We start from the raw sequence: 13,368 nt of genomic DNA on the forward strand, positions 1-13,368 counted from the left end.
AATCTAGACAGAGGGATTACCAAACCAATCGCAAAACTGCAGAATACTTTTTACATATGGCAGTCAATCTTCCCGAATGCTGTGTTCAGTGCATTGTGATCGATAGGGTGGCAGACACGGCTTCCTAAGGATAAAGGATATAGCCTATTGTGGTCTCCCAATATATACTCGATGGTACATGGGAGCACAAGTCCGTACTGGCACTTGTCATATCAAAGAGGAGGAATCACCCAACCTACGATGAAAACGATAGTTACTAGGCTTTACGACGCCGGAATACGTCTCTAGCCTAGACTTCTAGATGTTGTGCGTTAGGTTCCAAAGCATTTTTATGTTCATTGAGGTTTATTTTATAGTTGATATTTCTTAAGAAGTTTTCCTTTAAGGTTCACCACGTGATGTAGATATACAATTCCTAAATATGCAATCTAAGATGATAAATAGTCGTTTACTTTCTTTTAGCAATGAAAATCCTAGCTACTAAGGAAAGAGAAGTAAAATTCTTTCAACATAGAGTAGAGAGCACACACTAAGATGCACTGTCCTAAATCAATTTCTGCATGCAGTCTAAATGCAAATGCAAATGCACATGCATGTATTTGTTTTTAAGTTTCCTTAATGTGAGAATGACAAAGAGAAAACTAAGTACAGATCTGAACTATCTTTCCTCAAAGCGATACTTTAGCAATTTCTTTTCAAAAACGAAAGGAAGATTTAGACGACACTTTCAATTTTGACTTGAAAACTACTTTCGACACTTCAAAGAATTGATGATTCAAATCAAATACAATGGAAAAAGTGTAATAAACTATCTAAAATAGGAAGACTTTACAACACTCTTTTCTTTGACTGAAAACGACACTTGCGACACTTTCAAATCAAAAGATGACAGTTTGATTAAGCTAATGTTTGCAAAGGAGAACTATAAATGATGAAAAATACATAAAAAAACATTCACAATTCTTTATCAGTGGAGGCTGAATAATGCAAAGGAAGAGAGTTTCAACAATGATATACTGATCATAGACAACAAAACTATTGAATAGAACTGAAAACAATGAGGGAAAAACCAAAATCTGGAGGAAGAAACAATCTCATTCAATCATCGCACCTGTAACACAGGGAAATAGGGATGCATCTCACCTGCAACACATGGGAGGTGCGATGCATCTAGGTTTCCAATGAGAGACAGTGCGATGGTCCAGGGACGAGACTAAGCTTGGTTTTCACTCACAGTTTGCAGCTAAGTTCAGGGATTTAGGCTGAGCTAATGATAGACAATAAACACAAAGTATAGGGGCTGATCTAATGAGGTTATTTGAGCTACCACCAGGGCACTTAGGATGTTTGCAAGTTAGATGTTCAGTTCATAAACTAACCCGGAGATTGATTGAAGCAGTGTTGATCTACTTTGCAGTTGCGTAGCAAAAGTAGTTCGAAGGTTAGCTAGCTTAACTTCAGGCTCTGTCTGTAGTTTATAAAGCAAACAACAGTGACTAACAATCAAACTATTCGTTCCCTAATGGAGTCGCCATTTTGTTATCGGGAAAACTAGTGTCCATTCAGAGCTGCTAGTCCCACTAAGATAGGTAGCTATCTTAGAAACAAACAAACTAAAGTTACTTGTGTTTTCCTGTATGAGAGATAGATAAGAGAGAAGCAGAGAGTACCAACCTCAGTCTTTCGCTTGGCTCCTTGCTTGTTTCCTCCCTCCTTTGACAGAGCTTTGCCACTCCTTCCTCACTTGTCCCACTTCAAAGAACACCTGTAGAGTCAAAGCAGCATAATACCACCAAAGAATAGAGATCTATAACCATAAACAATATAGGACCAGATGTATATTAACCATACAAATGCATACACCAATACAAGATTCAGAAATATACAAGTATATGGAGGAAAACTCAAATAACTTTATTGATAGAAGTAGTAGAAGATAGGATTACAACCCAGTGGTCTGATCTAGTGCCATCCTCCCAGCATGACAACCCTCTTCACCTCATGAAAAGCTAGATCACCCAACAATACAATGTCTCACAGAGAAACCAACAACACTTCCTTACAAAATACAAAATTCCTGCCTCTGGATCTCTAGGATGAGGGATCCATATATAGATATTTGCATGTGGGTGAGTCAGCTTTTGGGATTTTTATTAGTGTCATTTCAATGATAGTTCTTGGTTCCACTTGGAGATTTCATGATCTCTTACTCATCCTTGGGCGAATTTAGAGAGGCAAGTGTCAATTGAGCAGTTTCTAGAAGATTCTCCGGGTTTCCACCTAGCAAACTACCTATGCCATTTGTCTTCTCTTGCTCATCACACCCTACAGAAGGGATTTTCAGTATGCATCGCACCCTTTGCATGTGACATGTGAGATACATCACACCCTCAGCATGGAGTAGTCTGTATGGTCCAGTTTTGACCAGTTTTGAGCAGTTTTCTAGGGAGAACTTATGGGAAATGATGTAATCAACTGACCTTGTTCCTTTAGGGTATGAAACAACACTTTTAGAGGCTTAGAAGCCCTTGATTTATGGACATATGTGATTGGGGTTGCAGTGCCCAAATATGTATATAATAGAAAGGTAATACCCTGTAAGCAAACGTCCCCTAGGGACAGGTGAAGGTAGTCTTATCTTGGTCTTCAGGGGCAATTTGGATTTGGTTGTAGCTACTGAAGCTGTCTAGGAAAGAGACAAATTTTTTACCTACCATTGTGTCTAGAACCTGCTCGATGAATGGGAGGGGAAAATGATCTTTTTGCGTTTCTTTATTAAGCTCTCTGTAATCGACACATATACGCCACTCGCCATTCTTTTTAGGAACCACAACTAATGGAGAAACCCATTTGCTATCAGATATAGGATAGATGAAATTTACATCTAACAATTTCTGTAGTTCGTCTTTAACAACATCCTTTAGGTGAGGGTTTAATCTTCGTTGAGGTTTTCGAATGGGTTTCACATCTTTCTCAATATAGATGTGGTGCATACATAATTGGGGGTCAATCCCTTTCATATCTGGGTAATCCCAATCGAAAGCCTCTTTATATTTTCTAAGGAGTTAGATAAGCCTCTGCTGCTGGTCATCAGTCAGGGTTTTGTTAATGTTTAGGACTTTCCTTGGCTCAATTTCAATGGGTTTGCTGTTATAAATAGTTTTTGTTGGTATTGTTTGGTCATTGATATCTTTTTAGGGATCTTCTTCAATTTCATTATCCAGGGCTACTTCAATCATGTGATATTTTATATTAGATATTGGAGCTGGGTGGTTAATGTAAGTGTTAATAATGTCATATTCTATTTGATTCTTAAATTCAAGAGCATCTACTATAGTTAGTGCTGATTGAATACTTTCAGTTAAATATGTTACAGGTTATTTCCTAGTTTTTATTATAGTTAGGCTTCGCTGAGCTGGAGGATATAAAGCTAGGTTCTTCACATTACTTCCTCTTGCTATAGTCTTACTGCTTGCTCGACAGCTTATATAAGCATCTGTGGTCGCTAGCCAAGGTCTTCCTAATATTAGACGATGTCCATCTAGCCGGTTTCTAGGATTAATAATCAAGAAATCTGCTCAGTATTCCCAATAATCTACAGACACCATTACATCTTGTAATGTCCCTTCTGGTTTGACAATTGATTAGTTAGAAAGTTCCAGAAAGGTATTAGTTGGATCTAAGGTTGTGATGCCAAGTCTCTAATAGGTTGTTGTGAGAATATTAATGGTTGCCCCTAGATCAACCAATGCATTGGGAAAGGAACATCCATTTATTTGTACTATGACTATAGTGTTTCTTGGGTCCTCATATTTCATTGGTGTTTCTCTGCCTGATAATAAATCAAACAAATTTCCGACTACACGGACAATTGGTGTTTCTTTTATTTTCCTCGTAGGCTTTTTAGTACAAAATTCCTAATGGTTTTTGCATTGATTGGAATGTCCTGAATAGCCTGGAGGAGGGGTATTTTTACACAAAGATTTTTTAATTCTCCCAGGAGATCGAAATTAGGATATTTGATTGGGTGAGTTATAATCAATCTTTCGGGGAATGGTGGAGAAGAGGTAATAGTTTTATCGTGGCTTTTCTGTTTAACTGTATTCTCCATTTGAGGTGTTTGTTCTACCGGTAGTGGTTCTTATAATTGTATATTTTTATCACACTCTGACTCGATTATCCATCCAGACCTCAATTTATGTTCATTACACTCTCTCAACTCAGTTTCTGGATCCATCCCTTCAATAATTTGTACCAAATGGACTGGTCTATTATTGGGATTCAGGTTGGGTTGGGCTGGGAGTTGTGGTCGTAAATTGGGTTGAGGATTCTATTGCAACGTGTAAGGTGTTGGTAGCATAGGTTGAGGTAGGGGGATTTTTCCTGCTGGATGATTTGTAGGTCTTTTCCAGCTTGACTACTAGCTTTGGTTTTGTGAAGTGGAGGGGGGCCATTGAGATGGATATGGATTGTTCTACTAGAATGGTGGAAAGTAAGAGGAATTTGGCCAACTATTGTTTGGATTTGATTGATTGGACCAAGATGGCATAGAAAATGCATGTGGTGACCAATTAGGAAAAGGTGGCTGGTTCTACCATGTAGCCCCTATGTATTACTGAGAATTATATTGTGAGGGATGAAAGAATGAAGATGGGTCAGTAGGCATACCTGTTTGTCATGGTTGCCATTGGCGACACTGATTTAGCAGGTAGACTGGTTCCATTTCTTCCTCTGCCCCTTTGAAGACGAATTTTAATCCTCAGAGCAATGGACAATTTTCTGTGGCATGTTCTTTAGTGCATATGGCACAAGTTTGTACCATATCTAGTGGACATTCTTTATGACTATGTTTCTTCTTGCATTGAGGGAAAAAAATAACTAGGTTCTGTTCTGCTTCGACCTGTTTCTGCTTGGCTTGCATGATGTCTACTTGTGTTGTCAAGGTTCCCAAGATATCCATTTTGAAATCTTCTAGTAGGTTGCCAATTTTGGTACGAGTAATGCTTCCGCCAGAGATTTTGCTGTCCTTGGTGATCATATAACGTTCAACTAGTTTTAGTCTTGTACTACCCCTCGAGCACCTGATACACAAATTAATAATGTTAGCATATTCTTCTTGATAGATATCACCTTTACCCATGATATTTAATGTCTCTATCCACTGGTCTTTCATCCCCTTAATCAATGTGGTTTTTAGCACATTATCAAGCAAAGGGAGATTTTCATAGGGGGACCTTTGGAGGTTATATTGGAAATTCTCCACATAATCTTCCACAGTTTCACTAGGTCTTGCTACTATTTGGAATATTACATCTTTTAGTTCTCTAGATCTGTAATAATCCTGATATTTTTTAAGGAAAGTAGTTTTCATTTGGTCCCAATCATTTATGGTGCCCCCACCCAGTCCCATAAACGAACACAGGGCTGCTCCCTTTAAAGTGGAGGGAAACAGCTTTAGTTTCTGGGGATCGATGGTGTAATCATAACCCCTACATAGGACATCAAATTCAAACAGAAACACATCTGGATCTTTTGAAGTGAGTCCATGAGAGGTGGGAATATTTTTTAGAGGGATAGCTTTCATGGGGGTGTTGATAGCTGTGTCAACAATAGGATACTTTAATGTAGAGGTCTGGGGTGCTTGTGGATTATTTGCCATTTGATCAAAGATATGCCAGTACCCTTTCAAGATTTCTGGAGCTAGGGAGTTATCCCTGGGTGTCATGTGGAAAGAGTCGATTTTGCAGACAAAACCAACCTCCCTAGAAGCTTAAGGCTTTCTAGTGACAAACAAGACAATTAAGAGCAATCCTTCCCTAAATATGCATTTATCATACAAGAAATCAAGTGTTTAGATCCTACCTGTAACCCAACGCTGTTGTAGTAGTCCAGCCTCGTCGATCCAGATGAGCTCCTCCTTCTCTTCGAAACCTTCATTCACTAACAATCAAACGATTAAATAGCACCTGAATATCTCATAAAACAAAACATATTTAACATACAGACCAAGGAGTATATGAAACAACTCATAAATAACAAATTGTTGAGAAGAATGGACTTATTTGTATTAATAGGAAACAAAAGAAACCATTACAACCTGAGCCTTGGTGTTGTGCAGGTCCCTCCCAGGGTCCAGCAAGAGTTTTCCTTTACTTTGATAAGCTCACCCACTTCCAAATGAAACAAGAAAGGATGGGAATCTCTCCTCACAAGCTTCTACAAGGAAGTCCTAATTCCAGCAGCATCTACCCTTAGGAATGTTCAGCTTTCAACCTCCCCTCCTTCTGGCCCAATGCCTGTATTTATAGTGCTCAAGAGGAAGTTAATCAGGTCCACCATCAATGGGATAATCCCCTCTTTGGATGGGATAGCTCCTCTCTTGATGGGATAAGTTCCTCTTTCATAGGGGTACATGAACCATCTGGAGGTGCTCAATACACGTCGAACAACCTTCTAGAATGCTCTAGAAATGACCACAAGTAACTTTTTAAAGATGAAACTCGCGCCTTTTGACCTTTACAGGGGTACGCACTTGCCCCTTTACATGCAGAGCGTACAAGTACGCAGTTTTTGTGAACATTAGGTGCGTACACGCAGGTGAGGCCGAGAGAATCTGCGTACCCAGAGATAAACACATTTACAAAGACTTTCTCTCTTTTTGGAGTTTGACATGGAGAGCATAGGCATAAGACTTGCCCAGGAGGATAGCATGACTGTTGATAGAGCCATACTGACTGTAAATAGCCATGGTGACATTTTTTAGTGTAACAGATTGCCCCCTAAAGTGCGAAGCCTGTAGTAGATTAGGGTTTTGTATTATCTAGGAAGGGTGAAGCGCTTTATCATTTCAAGGATTATCTCGTGGAGAGCCTGGTCAGAACCTACAATTTTCAACACAAAATACATGTATAAGATTATATCATTGCTGAGGTAGGCATTCCCATTCTCAGATCAAAACTTTAACTAACTGACTAACTACTCTGATACAGGAATGATCTTGCAATACATCATAATCATAGACTTGCGTAGACACAGTATGGACGCAGGCATCTGTTTATAATTGGTCTATTATATAATGAATACAAAACTCCTCGCAGCCTGGATGGTGGGAACTAGATCTAGGGTCTTCATTTCTACTTCCCGAATTGGTACGATTCTAGCCATGCGAATAGATGAGTTGATGTCGAACATGGTAGAAACCACTTGATTACTAGTTGATGATGTAAACTGTTAACAAGTGTGAGAGAGACCACCAGTAATGTCAATGGTTCTCAAAGTACCCAGTACAATCCATGAGATGTGAATGAATGAGTTGATGTCAAACATTTCACGGAATCCTTCGATCGAAAGTCAATGATGTAAACTGACGTCAAAAGCGAGAAACCTACCATTGATGCATGCAGACTTCAAGGTACTGACGATTTCTAAGTCATCTCTCTAGATAATGTGCTGATGTCAATAGAAAGCGACCCATTGCAGGCAAGCCCACAACACGAAATCATAGTCCAAGTTGGAGAAAATGTTGCTGTAAGGACTGACTCAGGGATGGTCAAAATGGATGACAAGTATTTTGCAGATGAAAGTTTTGTTTGCAGACCTCTTGAACACATAACGACACAACAGATGGCTTGGTAACGAATGACTCAAAGTTAATCCCCAGAACCCGGCTGAAGACTTTCAATGTGGTTTGATCAACTGTGAGGCAAAGGATTTCCCAACCCAGGTGAATGAAAAGTGTCGTGTTCAAGAGTGGTAATAAGGTTTCTTCTGAGACAAAGGATAACAAATAGGCTCATTCTTCTCTCTTTTCCCCCACCATTTCTGGCAAGTACCTCTTTATTTTTTACAAGCTTGAGGAGGATAACATATGCTTGATTATAAGCTCATCCTTTGGATGAGTCCAACCTAGTTTTGATTCGAACCCTAGGAAGGAGTGGTTCGTTCCTGTTTGTAATTGAACAGGCCCTTTACTGTGAAATTTTAACGAGCCCAGTATAGGAGAAACTCGGCGTTTTTCAATTTTAGAGAGTCTGAAAAACTTAAGAAGACTCCAGGTTGAACTTTTTCGTAAATTTGTGTCCCCCAAGCCCGAAAAAGTATAAAATAATACCTGGGAGAACCGCTTGATCTTGCGACCAAGGAGTACTTTCGTGATTAGTGCCACTGACCTAAAAAGTAAAAAGCGATCAAGGACACGTTGTTTTATTTCTAGTATCAAGTTTGAAACGACAAAAACCCGGCAATCTTTTCCTGTTTTTACGGTCAGAAAAGGGCTATAAGGGGACCGTCTTTTAATTTCGTTTTAACAAGTGTAAAAGAAATGCTCGGCAATATTTTCATGTTTTAGGAGTCAGAAAAGGGCTTAAAAGATGACTCTGCGGTTTCAATTTTTCGTAAGTTTTAACGAGTTCGAAAAAATGATAAAAATGTACTCATGGTTTTCACTTTTTCGTAAGTTTTAATGAGTTCGAAAAAATGATAAAAATGTACTCATATGGCCGACTTTCAATTTAATTTACGAGCAGGAAAAGACGGAAAGAACTCGGCATTTTCATTTGTTTTATGAGAAAGAAAGATAGAAAAATAATCTCGGGATTTTCATGACTTTAACGAGTCTTGAAAATAACTGAAATTGACTCAAGATAGGTTTCATTTTTACAAAAGCTTGAAACAGAGAAAAAACTATGCTTCAAAGTAGTTTCATTTTTACACAAGCTTGAAACAGAGAGAAAACTGTGCTTGATGCCCCCTAAGCATAACTGCTAGAGTGCATGCCCCCCTAGCTTCATTTCATTCAACCAGTTGGATGAAATGAAGGTTGAGTACGAGATCATTTGAAAGACTCAACCTAAAACTGTAAGAAAATTATGCAAAAAACTGAAATAACTAACCTAAATATACAACTTGACATTTATGAGATCTAGTCAAACTCTCGAGTCAAGTAGAGGAGGATTTGTTTCATTTTTTAACGAGCTTGACACAGGAAAAGAACTATGCTCAGATTCGGTTTCATGTTTATGCAAGCTTGAAACGAAAAACTATGCTTGTTACAAGTTCACATGCCCCCAGCATAATGACGCAAAACGAGGTACATGCCCCCCAAGCTTCATTGCATTCAATGAGGTGGATGGAATGAAGCTTTACTTTCAAGATCTTGGAAAGACTCATGGGAGTTGTTTCATTTTTTAGTGAGGTTGACACAGGAAAAGAACTATCCTCAAAACCCTTGTTTCATTTTTAAACGAGCTTGACACAAGATAAGGAACTATGCTCATAACTACTCTCTATAATCTACCTAACAAAAAACTTTACTCTAAAAACCTTGATTCATTTTTTAATGAGCTTGACACAAGACAAGGAACTATGCTCTAAAATCCTTGATTCATTTTTTAATGAGCTTGACACAAGACAAGGAACTATGCTCATGACTACTCTCTACAATCTACCTACTTAACCTACCCTTGTTTCATTTTTTTAAAGAGCTTGACACAAGACAAGGAACTATGCTCAAAAAAGTTCGCATGCCCCCAGCATTATGATGCAAAGCGAGGTACATGCCCCCCAGGCTTCATTACATTCAACCAGATGGATGGAATGAAGGTTTACTTTCAATATTTAACTTGAAAAGGGAGTTGTCTCATTTTTGAATGAGGTTGACACAAGAAAAGAACTATCCTCAAACCTGATTCATTTTTTAACGAGGTTGACTCAGTAACAGGAACTATCCTCAAAATCCTACGTTCTACAATCTACCTAAATATCCTAAAATCTAGCTGATTCATTTTTTAATGAGGTTGACTCAGTAAAAGAACTATCCTCATACTAGCCTGTTTCATTTTTTAACGAGGTTGATACAGGAAAAAACTATCCTCGCGGACACCTGTTTCATTTTTTAACGAGGTTGGCATAGGAAAAGGAACTGTCCTCGCGCTTATTGATTCATTTTTTAACGAGGTTGACACAGTAAAAGGAACTTTCCTCACACACACTGATTCATTTTTTAACGAGGTTGACACAGTAAAAGGAACTTTCCTCGTAATCACTGATTCATTTTTTAACGAGGTTGACACAGTAAAAGGAACTTTCCTCGTACACACTGATTCGTTTTTTAACGAGGTTGACACAGTAAAAGGAACTTTCCTCGTAATCACTGATTCATTTTTTAACGAGGTTGACACAGTAAAAGGAACTTTCCTCGTGCTCACTGATCATGGCTTCCAACTGGAAGAAAGACATGTCAATGGACACACCTTGATCATGGCTTCCAAGAGGTCTTCATCAGAAGGAAGAATAGTTTTCTGGAAGGAACACATGTCAAGGGACTCAAAAGGGATAAGAACATCCTGTTCAAGAAATCGCATAGAATTTTCCATGTCAATTACCGGATCTAAATCAATAGTGAGAGGCTCACTTACATCGGTAACTGAAAACATGGGACCAGTTGCCACATAATTAACCCGTGGCAGGGTAGATACCACTTTAGAATCAGGAACATTTAGGGGTGTCATATTATTGGTAGTTGAAACAAGACTAGGGAACGAAAGCTGGTCTACAGTCACAATACTGCCATTGTGAGGGAAAGACATCACGCGAAAGAGTGTCGATACGACAGCTTTCATTGCATAAACATAGTCTCGCCCAAGGAGTAAATTGAAATCCAAGGGACCTCGAACTACCATAAGATCAATACAGACAGTTTTACCTTCCAAGGTAATAGAAAAATTAGGAAGGATCCCTAAAGGTTCACTAATGGTTCTGTTAAAAGCTTTCAGATTCTGCGTAATAGGCACAAGCTGAGGGGAACCCAAAGCTTCCCAAATAGTTGAGGATAAAATACTAATAGTTGAGGATAAAATACTAACAGAAGCTTCATAAATAACAAATTGTTGAGAAGAATGGACTTATTTGTATTAATAGGAAACAAAAGAAACCATTACAACCTGAGCCTTGGTGTTGTGCAGGTCCCTCCCAGGGTCCAGCAAGAGTTTTCCTTTACTTTGATAAGCTCACCCACTTCCAAATGAAACAAGAAAGGATGGGAATCTCTCCTCACAAGCTTCTACAAGGAAGTCCTAATTCCAGCAGCATCTACCCTTAGGAATGTTCAGCTTTCAACCTCCCCTCCTTCTGGCCCAATGCCTGTATTTATAGTGCTCAAGAGGAAGTTAATCAGGTCCACCATCAATGGGATAATCCCCTCTTTGGATGGGATAGCTCCTCTCTTGATGGGATAAGTTCCTCTTTCATAGGGGTACATGAACCATCTGGAGGCGCTCAATACACGTCGAACAACCTTCTAGAATGCTCTAGAAATGACCACAAGTAACTTTTTAAAGATGAAACTCGCGCCTTTTGACCTTTACAGGGGTATGCACCTGCCCCTTTACATGCAGAGCGTAAAAGTACGCAGTTTTTGTGAACATTAGGTGCGTACACACAGGTAAGGCCGAGAGAATCTGCGTACCCAGAGATAAACACATTTACAAAGACTTTCTCTCTTTTTGGAGTTTGACATGGAGAGCAGAGGCATAAGACTTGCCCAGGAGGATAGCATGACTGTTGATAGAGCCATACAGACTGTAAATAGCCATGGTGACATTTTTTAGTGTAACACTGGGATGTCTAGAAGAGGTAGGAATGATCCTAAAAACACTCCCTTGATCTGGGACACTAGGTGTCTTCTGCTCAATTATTACCTGAGGGGATCTTGGTTCTTCTGTTTCCCCTATTTCTCCTCCTCCTTCATGAATGTTGCAAGAATTCCCTTCTTGTGAGAGAATTGATCGTGAATTTTCAATGTCTTGAAAACTCTACTCAGTCCCTTCAGTTTTACTGTGGACCTCAGCGTAGGCTACAGATGGTGAGCCTGTGGCTCGAAGGGAGACAGTAGGCTGTCTATAAGCAATGGTTCGGGGACCTATTGATGGCTGAGATTCAGCTCTTCTTAAGATGGCGTCAATAAAATTTGATTGTCCAAGGGTCACCAGTCCCTTAGATTTTTCAAGTTTGGGATGTCGAATTGTATTGTTTTCTGGTCTTTTCTTCTTAGTCATTCATGAAAAAATTCAAATGTTTATTTCTACCTTAAGTTCCTAGCAATTATGCTGGAAAGTGGGTGGGGGAGCCGACATATTACTTGCTCCATACGCAGGTTCATACCTTCCATTTTTAATACCAAGTTCTCTCTCAACAGGCAAACATTAAACACCTACTTCACTTTTTTGTAATTGTGCTGAAAAGTGAGCGGAGGAGCAAGCACTTTACCTGTTCATTACGTAGGTTCTTACCTTTCATTTCCAATACCCAATTCTTTCCCAACAACAATTTTCAGATATACATCACTCTTTGTAAAATGGCGACACTCTCCCCAGCAATGGCACCAAAATGTTGGTCAATAAAATGTGTCGATAAAAGGACCTCCTGCGTACTTATAAATGCGCTGTCATCTTTTCATTTGATTTTGCATAAAAATACGACATCCCATGATCACAGAGCATGTGGCATTATAACAGTCCCCAACAACGACGCCAAAATGTTGGTCGATAAAAGGTTTCTTTTAAAACTCCTAATTACCCCACATTAATCATCAACCTGGCAAGTCCTTTTATTCCAAGAGTGTACACAATATGTGCATGCTATAAATCTAGAGAGTAATGTTTCTTAAAATGAAGTATAGACCTTTGATACAAGAGTAAACGGATGCATCTAATAAACTCAAATTGCAATCATTAAAGGAAATATGACATCTAAGCTTCAAGACTCAATCCTCTACTGAAATCATAATCAAATCTCACACAAGCAATTCAATTAACAATAGCATCAGCCAAGAGCATAGTAGCAATAACTCATCTCTTCTTAGTTGATTCAATCTAAATCATACTCAATCTCTACAAAGCAATCCAAATGGAAATGATATCAATATGAGAGTTCGATAGCAATAACCAAATGCTTACAGTTGATTAAATCAATACGATTCACTATCTAAATAATTGAATCTGGAATAAGCATAAATCGAATCAAATGACAGTGTTGTAAAACATGTAAAGGGAATGTACTACTTTAATATAGGAAAGCGGTAAATAGCGAATAAGGTAAACTCACAGAAAATAGGAAAATTATCAAACCAATCAAACTTGCAAGAATCAGAAATATATAACACAAGGAAGCAGTTTAATCCACCAGAGGTCGGGCCCTTAGCCACTAGCGAACACTGCTGAGCTACTTCAAGGAATACAAATGAACAAAAACTCAATTATATATTAATCATCGAACTTAAGTAGCATTACAATATGGTTGCATTCTCCAACAGCAAGAGTCTGTAAATTAAAATTACAATTTGAAATAATAGAGATTGATCCCCTTTATTCC

This window comes from Pinus tabuliformis, chromosome 5_2, assembly GCF_031772625.1.
Source record: "Pinus tabuliformis cultivar Carrire ecotype Pingquan chromosome 5_2, CPIR1, whole genome shotgun sequence".
Taxonomy (NCBI): domain Eukaryota; kingdom Viridiplantae; phylum Streptophyta; class Pinopsida; order Pinales; family Pinaceae; genus Pinus; species Pinus tabuliformis.